The sequence below is a fragment of the Phascolarctos cinereus genome, unplaced genomic scaffold (assembly GCF_003287225.1).
Source record: "Phascolarctos cinereus isolate Bilbo 61053 unplaced genomic scaffold, phaCin_HiC Scaffold_726;HRSCAF=1367, whole genome shotgun sequence".
NCBI lineage: Eukaryota > Metazoa > Chordata > Mammalia > Diprotodontia > Phascolarctidae > Phascolarctos > Phascolarctos cinereus.
This window is the reverse complement of record NW_027556098.1, coordinates 18079307-18102766: the sequence shown is the minus strand read 5'-3', so window position 1 is coordinate 18102766 and position 23460 is coordinate 18079307. Positions and strand designations below refer to the sequence as shown.

General features: G+C 35.6%; 1 protein-coding gene across 4 annotated transcripts in view; it reads right to left on the bottom strand.

The window, feature by feature from the left end:
• The window catches only part of NLGN4X (neuroligin 4 X-linked), a 426216-nt gene that overhangs the window by 28458 nt on the left and 374298 nt on the right, over positions 1–23460 (bottom strand). The gene's annotated exons all lie outside the window — the stretch shown is intronic.

The following is a 23460-nucleotide window of genomic DNA, read 5'->3' as shown; positions in this document are numbered from 1 at the left end:
GAAAGTTCAAGTGACTTGCCCAGGGTCACACAGTAATTTTCTAAGTGGGACCCAAACTCAGGTCTTCCTAAATAGATATAAAGCACTTATCGACTATGCCACCTGACTGATGAAAGTATGAAAAAAAACCAGGTTTTCAAAAACAGCATTCTATAGATCACTTTCTCAGTTACATAATTGAATCAAAGATATAGGGAATATAGGTCCTACTCTGCTTACTTTTTGTTTACCAAAGGAAAAAAAAATCTGCATTTAATACAGTAGTTCAAAATGAAACTTTCAAGTTCTTGTCTAACAGATGCTTCTCCTACAGAGATCCTTTGAAAGTTGTAGCAGCAGAGAAAATTGTGTTCACTAACTTTCTGATTATTAATATCAGTTAAAGTAAACTACAGTAGTATGCACTGCTTGCCAGAGATATTGAGAAGATATCTAGCATGTATCCCACAGGAAAAAGGGGTTGCCTATAATGGTTATAAGTCAATAGGGATTTTGCAGAAGTTTATTTTGAACAAAAAGTTTTCTCTCCATCATATCTAGTAATCTCTGCCTGATCTCAGTTGTAGGAATCCCCCAATTTATCTTTACTTGCTATAAAACAGAGAAGTGCCAAGTTACTGGATGATCCCTATTTTTCAAGATCAAGTGGCCAATATTATCTACAGAATTCCCCCACCCCAAAATCCAAAAGAAATAAAATCTACAATAATAATAACAATAACAACTGCTCTCAATTTTGTAAAAAAATTAAAATAAAAAAAATACTGGCCTAACTCAAGGAAACTCTTACCCAAAATCAAATCCACCATACTTCGAGTTTCCCAGATAGCCAGCCTGCTTGAGCTAGGTGGTACAGTGGATAAAACACTGGATTTAGTGTCAGGAAGATGAGCTTGAATACAGGCTCAGACACTTATAAGTTATTTAATCTGTTTCCCACAACTTCCTCAAATATAATAGGGGATAATAAAAGCACCTACCTCCCAGTAGTGGTGGGTGGATCAAATGAGATAATATTTGTAAAGCACTTAGCACAGTGCCTGGCATATAGTAAGCACTTAATAAATGTTTTCTTCCCTCTACAGATGGCTTCTTATGGGGGCTTCCTCCCTATTTTTAGGATCATAAGTTGTACCTCATCTTTCTTTTCTCTTGCTTTAATGAAAAGCTGTTCTGCTATATTATTACTTCCAATGGTGTTTTCTCTAACTACTGAATTTGAACTATCCCTGGTTTATAATAATGAGATATCTTAGATGCTCCTATTTCAGATGAAATTGAGCTTATTGCAACATGCTACAGAACAGTACAGTTTCTTACAAATCAGATTCATAAGCCCTCAAAGGGGTTTGGCATAACTACTTACAAATGGAAGGCCAAAGAGACAAAAAAACCCCACTAGCTTACACTACAGCAGCTCATATAGTAGACAGCCTATAAAACATATATATATATTGGACAACATCTTAAATAAGCTGAGACTAGAACTCATCAGGATTGCCTTTGGAAAAGTGTTCATTGCTTTGAATGATTCCAGGTTTCTCCTTGAAACAAAGGAAAATACTTTTAATTCAGTGAGAAACTTGTTTTCAACCCTGGTGTTGAGACATAAAAGAGGATAAAGTAATTGATGGTGATGCTTCAACATCTATTTAGATTAAGGGAGTTTGGGAGACTGTGATATAGGGCACATTTTACCTAGTGGGGACTATGCAAGTAGATAAAGGAGTAGAGTCAACATGGGAAAGAAAGTCTTTCTCCATGCTTTATCCTGCTCTCCCAGAGACAGGAGTTTCTCAGTCCCAGCAGAAGGCAGCTAGGGTGAGCAACTGTGGTCATGAATTCCTTAACAGTCAATGAGCTAGCAGTCCATGTGATTCTGAACCCCTACTGTATTCTGCTATCCCTTTTGCCTGTGTAGCTCCAACTACAACTACACTAACCTCAATACTCTTCTAATATGGTTTATAGTTATCAGTCAGAAAGTATCACAGTGTTAAAAGAATTAAAGTTTCATGTTTACTCTAAGGGATGAAGAGCCATGGGGTAGGCAATAGTAGGCTACAAACTAATTACCATTTAGGAATCATGCAGAAGAAGTCATATAAAGGATGTAATTAGAGAGATGCATAGTTGGAAAAGGAGGCAAGTTAGTCATGCAGTGGAAGTTAAAGATGGCCAGAGGAAAGTTCATATGTCTAGAAGCACCTTTACAAAGTCACGAAGCACAGATAAATTTCTGGACACACTGGGTAAAGCCCTTTGGGGAACTTACAAGAGATTAAAGACTAGACTTGTATAAAGTAGGAAGGCATGACTAGGTCACGATCCACACAGATTAAAAGAATGCTCATATCAGTATGGCCATATATCCACTTAAAGTACTGAAATACAGATAAAATTAATTTACACAATTTAAACCACAATCTTGTGAAGTAGTTGGTACAGCACAACAATGTCAAGATGACTGGGTAAACTTTGGGGGCTGTGCTTATGCCATATGGCTAGGATGGATGTGTGGAGAATTCAGAGAAGAGGAGAAAAATGGAGAGAGAGAGAGAGAGAGAGAGAGAGAGAGAGACAGAGAGAGAGAGAGAGAGACAGAGAGAGAAAGAGAGAGAGACAGAGAGACAGAGAGAGAGACAGAGAGAGACAGAGAGAGAGACAGAGAGAGACAAAGAGAGACAGAGAGAAACAGAGAGAGACAGAGAGAGACAGAGAGAGACAGAGAGAGAGACAGAGAGAGAGAGAAAGAGAGACAGAGAGAGAGAGACAGAGAGACAGAGAGAGAGACAGAGAGACAGAGAGAGAGACAGAGAGAGACAGAGACAGACAGAGACAGAGACAGAGAGACAGAGAAAGAGAGACAGAGAGAGAAAGAAAGAGATAGAGAGAGAAAGAGAGACAGAGAGAGAAAGAAAGAGATAGAGAGAGAGAAAGAGAGACAGAGAGACAGAGAGAGAGATGCAGAGCTTGAGAGGAGTGGGCATGTTTTTCTTCTTGAGAAAGAGTAACATTTAGCAACTTGTTCTCTTCAGCATTTGCATCCAAAGATTATGAGAATCAATGACTAAAAAAATGGAGGCAATGTGGGATACTGTAAAGCAGACAGTATCTTGCTGGGTAAGACCATACCCTCCCCCAATAGATGTTGTTGTCTCTACCCAGGCTACTTCCCTGAGGGAAGGTATTAATGAACTATCCCCTAACCCCCAGTATTTCAAGCAGGAAACTCATCTTGCTCTCTGCAGTCAGATGAATCCCTGACTATCTTATTTTCACTGTGCTGATCAGCTCCTATCCCCTACTGCCTGAACTGTTCACTCCTCCCTTTTTATGTTTTAATTCATTCTCCTTGATGCACAAAAACTATTTTTAGCATGCTAGCTTTGGCTACATGGTCATTTGGAGAGCAGTGGAGATGGGGGAGGCAGAATTGGACTGGAATGAACATAATACATTTACTCAGTGCGTCATCTCAGATGACAATACTCTAGGGCTATGGCAGTGGAATGACAAAGAGCCATCCCACTGCCCCATACTCCCAGCACTAGGCCTCTACCTTGCTTTAAGATAGCATATGATTATAAATAGATGAAGCAAATAAATAAACAAATGAAATAAACATGTTTGTTGACTGACTGAATTAATAGTATTTAGGAAATTTTTTTTCAGTGAGGCATTTGGGATTAAGTGACTTGCCCAGAGTCACACAACTAGGAAGTATTATGTGTGTGTCTGAGGCTGGATTTGAACTCAGTCCTCCTGATTCCAGGGCCGGTGCTCTAACCACTGCACCACCTAGCTGTCACTATTTGGGAAAATGTTCATAACATATGTTCAACTAGTAGCCTTTGAACCAGTGTTAATATTACTTTTTATAATTTTGTAATACATTATCAATTATTATATAAAGCATACATATAAGATTTATCATATACTAAGTAAATACAAATACATATTTATTTAATATGTTCTAAATAAAATATATACTTATATTTATATATATGGGCAGCCAGGTAACACAATGCTGGTCCTGCAATAAGGAAAACTAATATTCCTGAGTTCAAATCTGGTCTCAGATATTTAATAGCTGTGTGACTAGGTAAGTCAATTAACACTTTGTCTCAGTTTTTGGATCTATAAAATGAACTGGAGAAAGAAATGATGAACCATTCCCGTATCTTTGCCAAGAAAACCCCCAATGGGGTCACAAAGAGCCAGACATTACTTAAAAATGACTCAACAACAGTAACAAATAAAGACTAGAAAGAATATTACTGTATTCAGTCCCCTAGATGGTACAAAAGTCCAACATTACAACTTCAGTAGCAAGAATCAAAAAGATGTCATCAACTGGGAAATAGCTAAACAAATCATGGCACCTGAATGTAATAAAATATTGCCGTGCTGTAAGAAATGATGGTTGTGATAAATACATACAAACATAGATCAACATGAACACATGCAGAGTGAAGTACACAGACCCAAGAAAATACAACACATAGTGTCTATAAGAACACAAACAAAAAGAGCAACCACAATAATCCAAAAGTTGAATGTTGCAATATTATAAAGAAAAATATGGCCCAAAATAAAAAAGAAGACATTCTTACTTAATCCTTTTAGATAAGTTAAAGGTCCACATGTTTACAGACTTTTAAAATCAGTTATGTTGATTTTTTTTCTTTCCTCTTTTCTTTTTTTCTTTAAAAATACGATTTATTATAAATATAGAGCCATTCCTCAAATGAAAAATGATCAAATGATACAAATAAGTAATTTTCAAAGGAAGAAACAAAAGCTATCAATAATAGTATAAAATTTTTTTTAAAAATCACTGATAATTAGAGAAATATAATGAAAACAACTCTGAAGTGCCATATCGTACCCATTAGATTGGCTAAGATGACAGAAATGGAAAATGACAAAGGCTGGAGGGCACATGGGAAAACAGGCACACCAATGGACTGTTGGTATACCTAGTAAAATGTGCTACCAAACTGTGCATACCCTTTGACCCAGCAATACCACAATGAGGTGTATCTCCCAAAGAGATCATAGGAAGAGGAAAAGTATCCATATGTACAAAAATATTTATAACAGCTCTTTCTGTGGTAGAGAAGAATTAGAAACTATGGGGACGTTCATCAATTGAGGAATGTCTGAACAAGTTATGGTATATGAGTGCTATGAAATACTACTGTGCTGTAAGAAATGATAAAGGGATAGTTTCAGAAAAACCTGGAAAGACCTATGCAAAGTGAAGGGAGCAGAACCAGGAGAATAATTTACACAATAATGGCAATATTACAAAAATAATCAACTGTGAAAGACTAAATAACTGATCAACACAATGACCCATCACACTTTCAAAGGACTTGATGAAAAATGCCATCTGCCTTCAGATGGAGGACTAATAGACTCAAAGTGCAGACTGAAAACATATTTTTTCCTCTTTCTTTTATTTCTCTACAACATAGCTAATGCAGGGATTTGCTTTACATGATTTTATATTTGTAATAGTTTTGTATTTCTGGCATTATCAATACATAGGAAAGTAGGAAAGCAAGGAGTAGGGGAGAATTTGGAAATGAAAATAAAATAAAAGATATAAAAAAGAAAAAGCATATTGTTATGAAATGACTCTGGGAGAGGGAAAGTAAGGGATACTGAGGATACCACAGTTGGAGAAGATGCAGGAAAATTGGAACACTAATGCCTTGTTGGTGAAATTGTGAAATGATCCCAACCATTTTGGAGAGCAATTTGGAGCTATGCCCAAAGGGCTATAAAAATGTACATACCCTTTGACCCAGCAATACAACTTCTAGTTCTGTATCTTAAAGAACCAAAAGACTTTAATAAAACTTAAAAAATAAAAATAAAAATAAAGAAGCCAGGGCAAGGATTGATTATACAGCTTCACCTCATTCTGAGTCCAACAACCCCTGGCACTCAATCTCTGTTCTCTATAAAGAAGCCACATAAGCCTCATTAAAATGAAGCATATCACACTCTATTACATATGTAAAAGAGGATATTTCACCTATCAAACTGTTGGCTTATAACTCAATCTTTGAGAGCAGAATCCTCACTTTCTCTGAAGGGAGTTCCAGGTTAGCTTTTGACACATCAAAAATCTTCTCATATAAATCATATAAAAACTCATGTTAGATAGCAAGGATGATGACAAGAAACAGCTAACCAGTAAGGAGTAAGATCATTTATCTTGAAGTCAGAAGATCTAGTTTCAAGGCTTCACTCTGACTCTAGTAGTGTTACTCTAGGCTTAACTTCCCTGAGGTTCATGTTAAATGGAAATACTTAGATTATCTTTCTCAAAGGAGTGCTGTAATTCAAGTGTTTGTTAAACCCTAAAGTAACACATATATGCATCACTACTTGGGTTATTATTATTATTCCAAATCAGAATCAAAGACATCATTTCTTCCATTCCCATGTCAACCATCCAATCATCATGCCACTCTTCTTCTTGGAAAATGCAAGATTTCTTCTATTACAGATAGGGACAGATTTTCCTCAGATGGATAAATATTCACACTTCTCTTTTTGTCTAACCCAGCCCTAGTATTCAATAATCTGAGCTATGTTTTCCCAGCAGCTTTTGTCAAACTGTGAGTTCTCATCCCAGAAGCTCACTCTTTGACAAAAACTGCCAGGAAAACTGGAAAAGAATATGGCAGAAACTAGGCATAGATCAAAATCTCACACCATATGCTAACATAAAGTCAAAATGAGTTCATGATTTAGATATAAGGGCTGATACTGTAAGCAAACAGGGAGAGCAAAGAATAGTTTACCTATCAGATTTATGAAGAACAGAAGTATTCATGACCAAACAGGAGATAGAGAACATTACAATAAGCATAATGGATAACTTTGATTACATTAAATTGAAAAGTTTTTGCACAAACAAAGCCAATGCAACTAAGATTAGAAGGAAAGTAGAAAATTGGGGAAAAAAATTTTACAGCCAGTCTTTCTGATAAGGGCCTCATTTCTAAAATATATAGAGAATCAAGTCAAATTTATAAGAATACAAGTCATTCCCCAATTGATAAATGGCCAAAGGATGTGAAGAGGCAGTTCTCAGATGAAGAATTAAAGCCATCTATAGTCATATGAAAAAATGCTCTAAATCATTATTGATTAGAGAAATGAAAATCAAAACAATTCTGAGGTGCCACATCACACCTATCAGATTGGTCAACATGACAAAACAGGAAAATGATAAATGTTGGAGAAGATGTGGGAAAATTGGAACACTAATGCCTCGTTGGTGGAGTTGTGAAATGATCCCAACCATTTTGGAGAGCAATTTGGAACTATGCCCAAAGGGCTATAAAAATGTGCATACCCTTTGACCCAGCAATACAACTTCTAGTTCTGTATCTTAAAGAGATCATACAAGTGGGAAAAGGACCCACATGTTCAAAAATATTTATAGCAGCTCTTTTTGTGGTGGCAAAGAATTGGAAACTGAGAGGATGCCCATCAATTTGGGAAAGGCTGAACAATCTGTGGTATATGAATGTAATGGAGTACTATTGTACAATAAGAAATGATGAACAGGCTGACTTCAGAAAAACCTGTAAAGACTTGTATGGTCTGATGCTGAGTAAAATGAGCAGAACCAGGAGAACACCGTACACATTAACAGCCACATTGTTGGACTTGGCCCTTCTCAGCAATGCAAGGATCTAAGACATCTCCAAAGGCCTCATGAAGGAAAATGCTATCCACAAAGAATAAAAAGCTATGGAGTTTGAAGGCAGATCGATGCATAATATTTGTTATTTTTTTTTCTTCTGTTGTGTTTTGTTTCCTCTTTCTGGTGGTTCCTCCTACTGGCTCTAATCCTTACTTACAACATAACTAATGTGAAAATATGTTTAATAGGAATGTATATGTATAGCCTATATCAGATTCCATGCCGTCTTGGGGAGGGAGGTGGGGAGGAAAGGGGAGAAAAATTTAAAACTCAAAAGCTTATGGAAGTGATTGTTGACAATTCAAAATAAATTAATTTAAAAAATAATCTGAGCTATGACAAAATTGCTAAGAACTATGGCATCACAGCATTCGAGATTTGTTGAACCCAATATTATAATTGATACTTAACAAAGCATCCTGCATAAATTACCTTATTCTAGACTCATAACAACCCTATAAAAGGTACAGTAGGTATTATTATCCTCTTTTTACAGATGAGGAAACTGAGGCCCAGAGAAGTTAAATGACTTGCCGAAGTTTCCATAACTAATAAATGTGAGATGTAGGATTTGGGCCCAGGTTCTCTTGATTCCAAGTCTAGTGATCTATTTACTAGGCCTCACTATCTTTCCTGTAATAAAAGGGCACCTTCACTTTTCATTTACCGCTTCCCAATCCTAACTTCATCCACCTAGTGCCCATTGGAACATTGCTCCTTTCTGTATTATTACTTCATTCCAAGAAATCCTACCATATATCTTAATTAACATTTATTGTATACTTATTGTATAGCTGTGATAGTGTTTATAAGAAAAAGAGCTGACCCAGACTTCAGTATATTTGAAAACAAACTTAACTCCTTAATGCTATATATTCCATTAAGGCCATAATTAGATTGAAGAGTTTTCTAGCTAGACCTTGAAAGGAAACTCCCAGTTCCTAACACTGACAGAAGATGTAGTGTGGCGATATCACAGAAATGAATCATCCCTTGACCTCACATAGTTTATAAATCCTTGTGACATGAGCCCCCACAAAAAGAAACATTAGAAATGATTGTTTCAGATATCTACACAGAACAAAGCCGTCTTCCATCCCTTCACTTAGCCTGAGTGTTTTCAGGAATGCATATGCAAATTTAATCCTGGATTTCAGCAAATGAGCCCCTAATGTTATGAGAAATTACTTTTCATAAATGCAAGGACATGTGACATTTAGGAAAGATAATCTGAAGTCTGAAATAACTTGTTCCTTAAATTCAGGGTGACCTAAATGTAGCACTGATTTGCAGGACTGTACAATTTCTATCCACCCCAAATTTTCTTCTATCATATCTAATTAGCAGCCACTAATTAGTATTTTATGCTAAGCATTCCAAAGCACCTTTGGTTATCACAGGATCCCCTTTTTTGTCAATTTTCCAAAGAATGAATACAGCTGCACCTCCAAGAGAAATTCTTTTCACATCATTTCTCTATTAGTTGGCCTTAATAATGAGAGTCTTAGTACAGTACTTATAACAATGACTATCCTCTCTTTCTATTTAACACTGAAGAAGGAGGCAATTAATTCTTTACTGCCTCAGTAATTTTGTGGCAGAACTGTTGTTCCTTCTTTAACATATTCCTTTACTGCTCTCTTCTCTCTTTCTTTCTTGATTGTCAGAGAATGACCTACTTGCTGATGTTGGAGTTCTATAATATTCTACAAATCATAAGTCTTTATTAAATCAGAACACTGCCTTCCCTAGGAGAAAGTGACTGTTGTAGCCTTTAAAACAGCAAGGTAATTAATATTCTAAGCCCAGATGAGTTTTTACTTTTCCAATAACATTCTGTTAAAACGGATTGGTCTTTGTGATTTAAAATGCCTTCCAAATGGTTATTGATGACTATCTGAAATTTTAGACAGATGAGTGCTTTTGCTGTTTATTGTTGTTTCTAAAATTATTCTTGACATTTAAGATATATTTACTGCAGCAAGATAAAGGGCTGAATCAGGTGAAATTACGGATAAAAAATGTTCACTTTATTTATGAGGATTTTGCCAAAATCAACTTTCAGGTTTAGGGGGACTACTTATTTATCCCTGCATTCTATAAACCCAGAAAGTGCCTTGGTTGAAGAAAGGAAGAGGAGAGGCTATAATGGTAGTAATTGGGGATACATAAAGAAGTAAAATTTCTTGTTCTTCAGATTTTTCTCATTCTTCAGTTGAGCTTAACATAAATAGGGTGATTAGAGTAGACTTGGAAACTAGAGTACAGATATAGGGCTTGGAGAGAGTAATAGGAAAGAGAAAAAGGGAACAGAATCGCTTTCCAAATCCAGGCTGTCTTTGGATTTCTCAGCTGGAATCTCCTAGCCATGTTTTCTAAGCGGGTTTGCAAACATCGGTGGCTCCTTTGATTAAAATCACAAAACAATTTCTTCTCATTTAAGAACTCAAAGTTACTGTGGAAATGACATTGAATTTGTCAATGGATCTATGATTATGCCAGCATAGACTGATATGTGCATGTTAGGGATGTCAAGCCTGTGCTCTAGTACATCCTGAATCAGCACTAGATTTTTTGAAATTCCTTAATAAAATAGATGGTTTGAGTGTCTAAAGCTTAGGATATTAAGCAGATGTCTGTTTTCATTTATAGTTATAGATGTCTTTAAAGCCCTCAGGCATGCTGACTAATGTTGCATGTGGCTTTTAGATTTTACAGCTGTTTAAACCACAACTTTACAGTCAGCAGCCCCTATGATGGCAGAGTGGAAGATAGAGACACAAAAGAGGGCATTTTGATTCACGATTTCACTGAACTGTAATTCATACACCAAGCCTAGTCCTTTTATTTGAAACACTGTAAATACAATACATTTAATGTAAGCACAAAATGTCTTGCAAAATGCCATGTGAAATTATTATACTTTATAAACAATAATCACAATACGTTAGACTTTAAATATAATTCATTGAAATAATGTGATGAGAAACAAGAATTACTACATTTCCTACCATGTGGTCAAAACTGAATGTGTTACAGTGAAAGTCTAATTTTATCTTAATGATAGGGACAGAATTGAGAATTGATAAAAATTATTTTAGTGATTTCAAGATTTGGGATGTATTATTTTCTTATTCAGTATGGTAAGTTTGAAAAGAATGACTATCCAGAGCTCCAGAGATTAGTAATAGGATGTGAGATGTGGTTTTTCTCCTACTCTTGGTCACTGGAATGAAACCAACCTAGGTCAAAAGAGATCAAAGGAATAATAATATGACAGCTGTTCAGTAGACCGTGTGACATGCATTAACAGCCATGGTCTTGTTTCTGTTAAACAAGTTGCCTACTAATACCAGCATAGATGGTATTCTTTGTGAGATAGTATGCTATAGTGGCTAAAATTCAAGGTTAGGGACCAGCAAGTCCTAGGCTGAAATTCTAATTTTGACACAAATTGTATGACCGTGGATGTCAGTTAATTATACTGAGCCCAAGTTTCCTCATTTGTAAATGGGAATAATAATACCTGTAGTGACTAATTCAAAAGATTGCTTCAAAGCTCAAGTGAAAAGACATGCAAAGTGATTTACAAATTTTATTGAGAGTCATTTTGTATTTTTCTTTATGTCATGGGTTGACTTTTGTTCATTTGTTTGTTTTTTGGTTTTAGGCAATTGGGGTTAAGTGACTTGTCCAGGGTCACATAGCTAGTAAGTGTCAAGTGTTTGGTCTGAGGTCGGATTTGAACTCAGGTCCTCCTGACTTCAGGGCTGGCACTCTATCCACTGTGCCACCTAGCTGTCCCCATGATTTACATATTTTAAAGTGCTGTATGAATGTAAAGGTTCCTCTTTTTTAAATTCTGAATCACACACACACACACACACACACACACACACACACACACAGGATGAACATTTCCATATACAGAGTAGAACATAAAGGATGATGTACGTAGACTGTGAGTCTCATGTATATCTTGATTTTATTTTTAAGTATGTAATAAATTCAAAAAGTAACTTTCAAAGCTATCCTGCTTGTCTGTGGTTTCTTCTGGCTTTCCTTCTGTTCCTTTCTTTGCAATTAAAAATGTTTCAAATGATCTTTCCTTCCTTCCTTCCTTCCTTCCTTCCTTCCTTCCTTCCTTCCTTCCTTCCTTCCTTCCTCCTTCCTTCCTTCCTTCTTTCTTCCTTCATTCCTTCCATCCTTCCTTCCTTCCTTCCTTCCCTCCTTCCTTCCTTCCTTCCTTCCTTCCTTCCTTCCTTCCTTCCTTCCTTCCTTCCTTCCTTCCTTCCTTCTTTCTTCCTTTCATCTCTCTATCTTGCCCAGGCTGGAAGTGCAGTGGCTACTCACAGACTGGATCCAGGTTATGCTGGTAAATGTTTAACAACTGGCTCTCTGAAAAAATATTTGCATATCACACTTTGAAACATAACCTGCATTATTAACATTTCTCCATGGCTTTTTAAAGTCTAAACCATTAACAAAACAATAAACTATGCCCCGATTGGTAGATTTTGCCTATTTTCAAGGTGACAGCTGGTGGCACAGTGAATAGAGCAGTGGGCCTAGAATCAGGAAGACCTAAGTTCATATACAGCCTCAGACACTTAATACTCTGGGCAAGTCACTTAACCTCTACAAGCATCAGTTTCCTCAGCTACAAAATGAGGATAATAATAGCACCTACCTGACAGAATTATTGAGAGGATCAAATGAGATAATATTTACAAAGAGCTTAGCAGTATCAGTATGCCTGGCCCATATTAGGTGCCATATATATACTTACTCAACCTTTCCCTTCTCTGTACCCTGCAAATGTCTACCCTGAAATATTTACAATTGGCTCTTGTAATTCTGCATGATATGGCACCAGCAAACTGCTGGCCACATGCCACAACTAATTGCGCACAGGAGCACTGATCTGCTCAATTCTCAATGTGAGTTCATTTGGCCCTCCTTGGGCAACTTGATACCCCCAATCTACTTTTCCTTAAGTTATGGCCACATTGATGTCAGACTTAGTGTGGACATCCAATCAGCTTAGCACACTGCAGCTCAGAACTCCTGATTCAAGAGATCTGCCAACTTCAAACTCCACAGCAGCAGGAATTAGAGAAATGCACCACTATACCCAGCAATATTTCATAGAGCTAAAGCAAGTATACAGATCAATGGACAAAATCTTGAAAAGATATTAGCCACAAATTGTGTAGTTATAAAATGTGACAACAAAAATTATTTTTACTTATGTGGAGAACAGTTGCCTACATTAGTAGTATAGGAAATTCCAGATTCGATGAAGAAGCTGGTTACTCATGCTGCTTTCTGTCCAATAATACCACATTCTTCAAAGTTTCTACTCTTATTTCACCCTTTCTCCTCTACCTGTTACAATCTCTTCTATCAGCTGAAAACAAAAGCAAAAATAATTCACAATGCCCATTAGGTTAAATCATTGGTAGTGGGGTGCGTGTGTGTGTGTGTGTGTGTGTGTGTGTGTGTGTGTGTGTATGTGTGTGTGTGTGTGTGCATGCACACGTGATCTATACATCCTAATGTATCTCCAATTGATAGAATATGTCTGGGAAATTATTTAAGTTCTACTATCTTTCTCAGTGATAATTGTTGAGTCCCAGCTTTTCTCTCCTTTTCCCTAGAAGATGATGGATCAGTTTTTGATGACTCACTTTTGAAATTCCAACAATTTCTATATTGGAGGGGCAATATAGTTGCTATCTCTGATACAGGTCTAGGAATTTTTTTGGAATCCTAGTTTACCAGAATGGTTAAAGCAGCTTCATCAAGACTGAACATCTTAACAGAGCCACGTGTGGACTAAAGCTGGGTCCTAGAGCAATTTCCATGGTGGTATTAGCATAGAATTTTTTTTCTGTCCCCTAGGACTCCTGCCCAACATTGATAGCAGCACCATTCATTGTTGTATAATTGGTTCGTGTGTATTTTAAAATACAGCCTTGGGATAGAATGTTGGGGTTTTTTTGAAAATCATATTTTAAAAACTATATTAATGTTAGCCAACATGTAACATACATTCTCACCTGTCACTTTCAATAATTCTTTCCCTCTAATCAATGTTTAACCCATTCTTCTCTGCGTGTTCTAATCCTAGCCATTCTTCAAGGCCAAATCCTGACCACCCTTAAAGGCCCAGTTCAAAGCACAGGTTTAAAAACAAAACAAAGGGGCAGCTAGGTGGTGCAGTGGATAGAGCATTGGCCATGAAGTCAGGAAGATGTGAGTTCAAATTTGACCTCAATGTCTTGACACGTACTAGCTGTGTGACCCTCAGCAAGTCACTTAACCCCACTGCCTAGCAAACAACAAAACAAAAACTCTTTTGAAGTTGTCAATCAATGAACATTTATTTTTTAAATGTTATTTTATTTATGAAATAAAACAAGGACCTATATAACACAGTAGAATTTTTTTAAAAAATGATTGCTTTTTTTAGCAATAGATTTTTTTAATTAGATTTTTTAATAGATTTTTTAATCCCATGCATGCAAAGTTTTTAGCTTGTAGCACACCTCACCTGAATAGGAAAAAAAAAACTATAATGGGCTGAGATGTAGGAGGGAGAGAAAACATATTTATGTTAATAGTCTTCTTATATAAAAAGAGGGGGGAAAGCAGCTCCAAATGTGAAATGCTGCAGACTTTTCCAGATGAGGTCACAGTATTATTAGTTTTACTGCAGTGGGCTAATTTTTTTTTACTGTAAATCTATTAAAAAAAATAAACAGAGCATGAAGCAGGGTACTAGTGCTTTATTTCTCCTGTAACAGCTCAACTTGTCCTGTAGGAACCTATCTGAATACTATAAGGGACACTACACTACAGTGAATAAGTAGGGAGCTTCATAGAACCTTCCTGAACAGTTTCCATGTGTTTCACCCTCCAGTAAACCATTCATTCTACCAACTACTCACTCCCCTACTTTCTCAAAACTCTTTACATATCCAAGACAACAGGGATAAGTTGTTAATTCGCAGGGGATGACATTGTAACATGAGAGAAAAAGGAAGACTTCCAAATTAATGAGGATCTCCAGACCCAATTACAGTTTCTTTTCCTCTTCAATTCTCCAAATATCACTGAGAGTGATAATAAGGAAAAGAAACAAAGGTAATAAAAATTTGGAGAGTGTTTTGAGTCTGGGATCTGGGATTTGAGCCAGTCATAAGATTGGTTTGAGAGAAATTTGACTCTGGGCTATAATATGGAGGGGAAAAGTTCAGTTAGAATAATCATCAGTAGATGGATCTCTCTTTGCTCTTTGAAGTTGCATGGAGAAGATGTTTCAGTATTTTATGCTACTCATTCACTTGTATGCCTACTATGTGAAAAGTACAGGAAAATAATATAGTATGATTTTGCAGTTAAAATTAATTAATTTTTAAATAGGTGGAATTCTAGAGATTAAAGCCTTTGGCTTTAATCATCTTTGCAAAGAGTCTTAAAATGTTTACCTATACAAGACCCAGATAGGCTCTCACATTCTAATGGTGAAATCAACAAGTAGAACCAGTAGAAGGCAACTTTGAATTAATTTAAAATATTTTAAAATGTGATCTATATACTAAAAAATAGCTTGCTATTATATTGTTATGTTATATACTATATTGTTATATGGATAAATATTGATGAAACTTATCTGGATTTTGTATAGCTCATCATAATGCTGCCAAGCTTAGAAAGTCTTCATGAGCCTCTATCTTCATCCCTCTTATCCCTATTGCCACACACACATATAAAAAGATCACTTAGTGGCCAAGCTTTTGTTGCATGATTCTTTCAATTTGTCTACGATCCCCTGGACCTCTAGTAATTCATTTCTGGACTCTTTCATGAAAACCCCCAGGTTTTACAGCTCACCACCCAAACTGTTGTTGCATGATCCTTTCCATTTATCTAGAATCACTTGGATCACCAGGAATTCATCACTGGATTCATACATAAAAATCTTCCAGGTTTTACAGTCCACTGACAACCTTAAGAACCCAGGGACTCCAGAACACCATAGGGTTGTACCAGACTTCACTGGAAGAATACTTAAAGTTACACAAATAATAATACACAGTCTATAGCAACTCCACTCAGATTATTATATAAGAAGCATAGAGGTCTTAGTTTTCTTATAAATTGAAATGATTAGACTAGAAAACCTTTGTAGTTGTTGTTCAGTCCTTCTCTGTTGTGTTTAACTCTTTGTGACCCCATCTAGGGTTTTCTTGGCAAAGATACTGTAGAATGGTTTGCCATTTCCTTCTCCTGCTCATCTTACAGAAGAGGAAACTAAAGCAAATAGGGCTAAGTGACTCACCCAGGATCACATAGCTAATAAACATCTATGGTCACATTTGAATTCAGGAAGACTCATCTTCCTGACTTCAGGCCCAACACTCTATCCACTATGCCACCTGGCTACCCAGATAACCTTTACATCCCTTCAAATTCTAAAACCCTATTAGCTTTTTCTCTGATTTTTATTAGAACCAATTGGCTGATTTTTACCCCATGGAACCTACTTAACATCTGACAGTGCTTTATTCAAGACAAATTATATATTTAATGTATTTTTTCCTTCTTCAAATAGGGAAAAAAGCTCATGTATTATTAACTGATCTTAATCTTTTCCAAAAGTAAAAAGGTACAGAATGATCCTGTTCTTGTTTCTGCCTGTTATTCTACTTCAGTGACTTCTTATGATTCCAACTTTCATATCTTTTCCTCATCTGGGTGACTTTTAAACCACTGTCTGCTTAGATAGTTTTAATGGGTGTATTGAAGGAGGTCTTATATCTATAACTTAATATGCTACCTCCATCCAGGAATAGCACCTGTCAGACTACAGAATGCAAAATGTCAGAGTGCAGAATGGACAGCAGTTTCTACATATCTTTCATTTAACAACATTTCAAGTACAGTGGCATAGGCTCAGGGAATATATGGCCAATGAATATATGTCCCATAAATGAGGATCTAAAAAACTCAATAACCCAAACTACTCTTTTAGGAAACAATTAGTATTTAAATCATTTTAGGCATTAATCTTTAATTTATCCTACTATGGAAGTGATTCTGGATTCTTGAAGTTTTTTCTGGTTGAGAACACAAACTCTGGAAGTTGTTTTATACAGATATATCCATACATATGCATATACATATACATATATTATGTTAGTATGCATATATAGTCACATATGCTCACATATGTGCATATCTCTGTGTGTGGATAGATAGGTAGATGATAGATAGATAGATAGACAGATTATTTGACTATGGTAACATGTAAAACATAGAATAATACAAAATAGGTCTTAACAGTGACTCCCTGTTATTTCTGCAAGAACAGTAGCAGTGGCAAAAAGGGACATAAGAATATTAAGAATCCCAGGATTTCTATAATGTCTGTAATCATTAATAGAACTCTTATTGCACTCTAAATATGGATTATTGTCCCATGACCATAGGATAGACATACTGCTAATTCAATCTTGACATTCTCATTATGAATTAAGCCAGAAAACAAAAGGAAGTTGTAGGAAAATGGAAGGATGGCTCACAGGTCTTCTTTGTAAATGCAAATAGAGCTGCATTTGGTAAAGTTGGCTGCATTGTGTCACCAAATGCAACAAGAAACATCATTTCATGGAACACTTGTTTTTTTTTCATATTGCGGTGCTAAGGATATGATTTTTTGGGAAAAGGCTACCATAAAGAAATTGCATTTTATGCATCAATAAGAACTGTAGAGGATGAGGAGTTAGATAAATTCTACAAAGTAGCCTATAAAGAGCCTCTGAATTAAACCTATCTATCTATATATCTATATCTATATCTGTATCTATATCTATATCTATATATGTTAATAGTCAGTGAGTTCAATGCAAAGATGAGCATAAGAGAGAGTGGGAAAAAATCTTGGAAAAAAAAAGACTGCCCAAAGTCTTGTACACTACATAGAAGCCCCACAACTTATCATGAATACTTTCTTCAAGAAAGACAGTTGGTATGTCCAAAGGGCTATAAAAATGTGCATACCCTTTGATCCCAGCAATACCACTTCTACGATTGTGTCCCAAAGAGATCATAAAAATGGGAAAAGGACCCACATGTACAAAAATATTTACAGCAGCTCTTTTTGTGGTGGCAAAGAATTGGAAATTGAAAGGATGCCCATCAATTGGGGAATGGCTGAACAAGTTGTTGTATATGAATGTAATGGAATACTATTGTGCTATAAGAAATGTGCTATAAGAGGACTTCAGAAAAAACTGGAAAGACTTGTATGGTGAGTAAGTGAGCAGAACCAGGAGAACATTGGACATAGCAACAGCCACGTTGTGAGATGACTAACTTTGATCGACTTAGTTCTTCTCAGCAATGCAAGGATCTAAGACATTTCCAACAATCTCTTGATGGAAAATGCTATCCACATCCAGAGAAAAAACTATGGAGTTGGAATGCAGATTGAAGCATACTATTTGCTCTTTATTTCTCTTCTGTTTTGTTTTGTTTCTTCTTTCTCATAGTTCCTCCTATTGGTTCTAATTCTTCTTTACAACGTGACTAATGTGAAAATATGTTTAATAGGAATGTACATGTAGAGCCTATATCAGACTGCATGCTTTCTTGGGGAGGGAGGTGGGGAGGTAGGGGGAGAAAATTTAAAACTCAAGAGCTTATGGAAGTGAATGACGAAAAGTAAAAATAAATTAATTTTAAAAAACAAAGATAGTTGGGAGGAATTGGACATGATAAGTATCAAATAACAACTTTTTCTACATCCAAAATGGAGCTGAATAACATTTTAAAAAAGTATTTATCAAACCTGTAATTTTACTGGTAAAAGGAATATATTATAATCTTAGAAAGTCGCCATGGGCAATGATTGGTTGAATGACTTGACTTGGTTTAAAGAGTCAGTAAGTATTCAGAAGCAAGATTTGAACCTATGTCTTTCTGAATGCAATTTCAGTTATCTTTCCACCTGCTACACTGATGTTAACCATGTAATCTGTGTTATTTGTGTGTAGTCAGTCAGATATTGACTAGCTAGAGAAAAGGTCAAAATCAATATCAGATTAAAAGAATAAATTTAAGAAGATATGGCATGCCATTAAGATAACTCCATCTTGACGTAAGCTATTGATGTAGAAAAATGAGAATGGTCTAAAGAAAACAGAAACAGACTCTCTTTTCTCAGAAACTTAATTGATTTAAACAATTGCTACAAGAAGACCAAAAAGTCTAGAAAGTATCTTAATCAGCAACCATTAATCTCTTAACTGAGCAGAGGGAAATGGGAGAGGAAAGAGATACTGGCTTAGATTTTAAATGCATTTAAATTTTTTTTTGAAAATTGTAAAAAAGAATATGATGTGGATCATCTCACAAATCAGATGAAAAAAATGTTAAAAGGAAAAAATAGTTTATGAAAAGCTTAGCAAGATACCCAACCCAATCAAACTAGATCATTTGAAAATGAATATGGAAGGAAGAAAACAGAAATGATCAGCACAAAAAAATCTGTCAAGATTATTATAATGAAACTATTCTCTCCATCTATGACTGTGGGCCAATCACACTGGGCCCTAACATTAGTGTTCCCCATGTTCAATATAACAAAGTAAAAACGGCTCCAAAGAACATAAAGATGAGAAGAGCAGCTGGACAATGCCATATATTCACACAAGAGACCTATGCTGCTGGCAATACAATTTAGAGAATGGTAAGGGATCAGGTTTTAGGAGATTAGGATAGAAAGGATACTAAAAGGAGGGGGGAATTAACATTATTACTACAAGAAAAAAAATTTTAACTAGCAATCTATGAGATTACATGCCAATCACTAACACGTTTTTGAATACAATCTAAACCCACATCAAAGGCATGCTTGATGAAGGACTGAACATTTAAGAGGCAATCTTTTGCAAATTACATTCTACAGCATATCACATCCTGATAGTCACACAATTTGTTAACAGCTATAAAAAATACAGTCTCTCGTGGTGATTATTGTTGGTCAACTATAAGAAAAAAACCACACATTTAGATCAGTAGAGCAAGATACTCCCTCTCATCTGGACTATTGTACTAGCTTCTTAATTGTCTCTCTGAATCAAGTTTCTACCAATTCATCCTCTACACAACTGCAAAAGTGACTTTCCTAATATGTAGTTCTAACTATATCACCAAAAGACACCCAATAATCTCAAGTGATTCCCTATTACCTCTAGGACCAAATATAAACTCCTCTGTTTAGCTCTGAAAGTTCTTCACAAACTGACCTTTGCCTACCTTTCCATTCTTCTCATACATAACTCACATCCATGCATTCTATAGACCTATCAAATTGGCCAAGTTAAATTAGTTCATGCAACACTTCATCTTCTATCTCCATGAATTTTTACTTGCATGTCTAGAACATACTCTCTCTTCACTTCTACCTTTCAGAATCTTTTATCCGTCTGCCTCTGTCATTCTACTACTACCCCTGTCTGTCCATCCATCTCACTGCGCTGGAGTCATAAAGGATAAAAAGATGTGAATGGGTTGTGATATACATCACCAGAAGGAAGACCTCTATAAATAATATCACAAATCCAGCCCAAAATCTAAGAATTCTAATAATCTAAATGTCTGGGTGATATTCAAGGCTAGATTTTGGAAAACTAGATTATCAAAGGAACTCAAAAGCCCACATTATGTGTGGTTTCATGTTGAAGGATTAAATAACGCATGTCAAAAATGATGTGAAATCAATGTCAAATGCTATAAAACAACTGATCAGAGCACAAGTGGTGATTGTTGCATATTAAATTTTTCCAATGTAAAAAAAAAAAGTCTAATCTTGCAACCAGCTTGCAATATCAGATTTGATTCTAGATCTAGCCCCCTGAAAAAGGATAAAGAAGGCAAGGTTTATAGTTGTAATATTCTCTTTTACTGGTACTTCTGTTATGTGTAAGAATAGCTATCAACTATTTCCATTCCAATCAGTTTGATAAATATTTACAGAGTGAAGTAGACACGCTGGTTTGACACTGCTACTGCCTCCTAAGTAAGAACTGATAACAGCTTACAATGTAACCATTCCCAGGCCTATGTGAATTTTAGTAAGAGTTCTTGAAAAATAAAAAAAAAAATCTTAAAGCCCCAAAGACAAATGCCATTTCAAACACTGAGAGTTGGTGATTTTTTTTAAATTAGGGACTTTTTATAGGGCTCCTGAAATCATTCTGTATGGGTGAACAACCAGAAACTTCTAGAGCTAGATTAAATTGATTCAGTGGTGAAAAAAAAATGAACTCTAGCTATTTAATCTCCAAAGCCGTATTAAGACCAGTAATATTTCAACAGGTAGTTGTTAGGAAACAAATTAAAAGAAAGCTGACTTGGAATAAAAGTCTAGCTCTTTAAAACTAGAACTCATTAAAACAAGCACACAAAACTAAAAGGGACACTTAATTTTGTTGGATTTTTTTTTTTGTCCTGGCCCGTGATTTCATTAGCATAGGCAACTCCCAGTGTGGTAACTCCCACCACTGTCTTGAAGAGTTTTCATTGGTAGAGGGGGAGAATGATAAGGGCAGAAAAGGCATTGAAAGTGGAGTTACAAGACTTGGTCTTGAGTGCCGGCTCTACCATTTCCTCTTAATAAAATTACTTTTTGACTTTTAGTTTGCCTGTATAAAAGGAGTTGATGATATTTGTGCTATCTACTTTGCTGGGCTATTGTGAGAAAAAAAAAGCATAAGCCTCTGTTGATAAAAAGGATGTTATTTTGTTTTTGCTTCTAATTGTTTTCATTTCAAATCACAGAAATATTTTCCCCAGTATAACTTCATACTAATTATGTGGTATCTTTACACATATTGATCTGACTTATTTGTTTATGGTTTATTGAAAAGATTAGAAAAAACATTAGGCTATTTCAGAATATTTAAAATATGCTCATAATTCCTATTATTCATTCACACATAAACAGATAATACTAATAATTAACATGCATAGAGAGCTTTTGAGCAGCTAGGTGGCTCAATGGACGGAGCACAGGGCCTGGAGTCAGGAAGACCTGAGTTCAAATGTGGCCTCAGATACCAGCTGTGTGACCCTAGATAAATTACTTAACCTGTTTGCCTCAATTTCCTCATATGTAAAATGAGCTGGAGAAGGAAATGGCAAACCAAGCCAGTATCTTCTCCAAGAAAACCACGAATGTGGTCACAAAGAATCAGGCATTACTGAAATGACAGAACAATAGAGAGCTTTAAGGCTTACAAAATACTTTACACATATTATATTTTTGATCTTCACAACAACCCTAAGAGACAGGTATTATTGTTATCCTTATTTTACAGATGAGGAAACAGACTGAGAAATTAAGTCAATAAGCCAAGGCCACACAGTTAGTGCTTGGATCAATATTTGAACTCAAGTCTTCCTCATTCCTAACATGGAGTTGTATCTCTCATACCCCTATCTGCCAAATCTAGTTATATGAACTCAATAGGTGTTATAATTTAAAACATTTTTAAACCTAACATTACTTTTAAATAATGAGAAGTTAAAAATATGGGGGGAAACAGTGGATTTTCTGCATCTGAAAGTTTCTTCCTGTGTTTGTATGCATATGTTTTCTGAAGACTTACCATTTGAATAATACACACAACACACAGAGCAAGATTATATCTATCTATACATAGATAGTTAGATGATAGATAGATAGATAGATAGATAGATAGATAGATAGATAGATATGTGATAAATAAGAAATAATTGAAAGAGGGAAAGCACTGGAATTAAAATGGGTTAGGGAGGTTTCCTGTAGAAGGTGGGATTTTAGCTGGGGCTTAAAGGAAGCCTGAGAGGTCAGCAGTTGGAGCACAGGGAGGGTGGGGGGAGGGCATTCGAAAAGTCTTCTCTTAGTTGTTTGAAGAAAGGTACATATCAATAATCCAGTATTTGAACATGACACCACTGCAGTTCCTCTCACTGTCTGACAAATGGTTTGACATGAAAATAAAACATTTAATTTTTACTATTAATATGTTAATTTTAATGTGCATATTACATTACATGGATGACTTCTTAATCTTACCCACTGTTATCTGTTAAATACTATTATGTTCTAAACTTTTCTATGAAATAGCCAGTACAATATCATATACCTGGAAATACTTAATATATGATTTTTATTACATTAAGGAAATTTTCTTTGTTTTCTTTCTTTTTCACCCTCTAGTCACTTAACTTCATATCTTCCTACAAAAGAGTGAGACTGCAATATTTGTTCTTTATGTGTAAAGTTAGTGAATTGTTCAATCCTTCTTTCATAATGTTCTTTAAATGTCTGTTCAGCTATGCTGATCTCCTTTAGGCCTAACCATATCTCCACATTGCTAATGTCAATTTAAAAAAATCTTAAAAATTGGAGACTATGTCTGTTAACTACATATTCTGTAAAATCTATAGGATCATGTGAAAATACTCTGAATTTTAATTCTATCTCAGACATTTACTAGTTGTATGACTCTGTGCAAGTCATTTAACATCTCATTCTTAACTTCCTCCTTTATAAAATGGGTTAAACACTAGTTCCTACCTCACGGGATTTTCAAGTAACAAATGACTGCCAGTTAGTCAACCAGGAACAATAGGAATGACCACAAAAATTAATTTGGGAAGGTGGATTG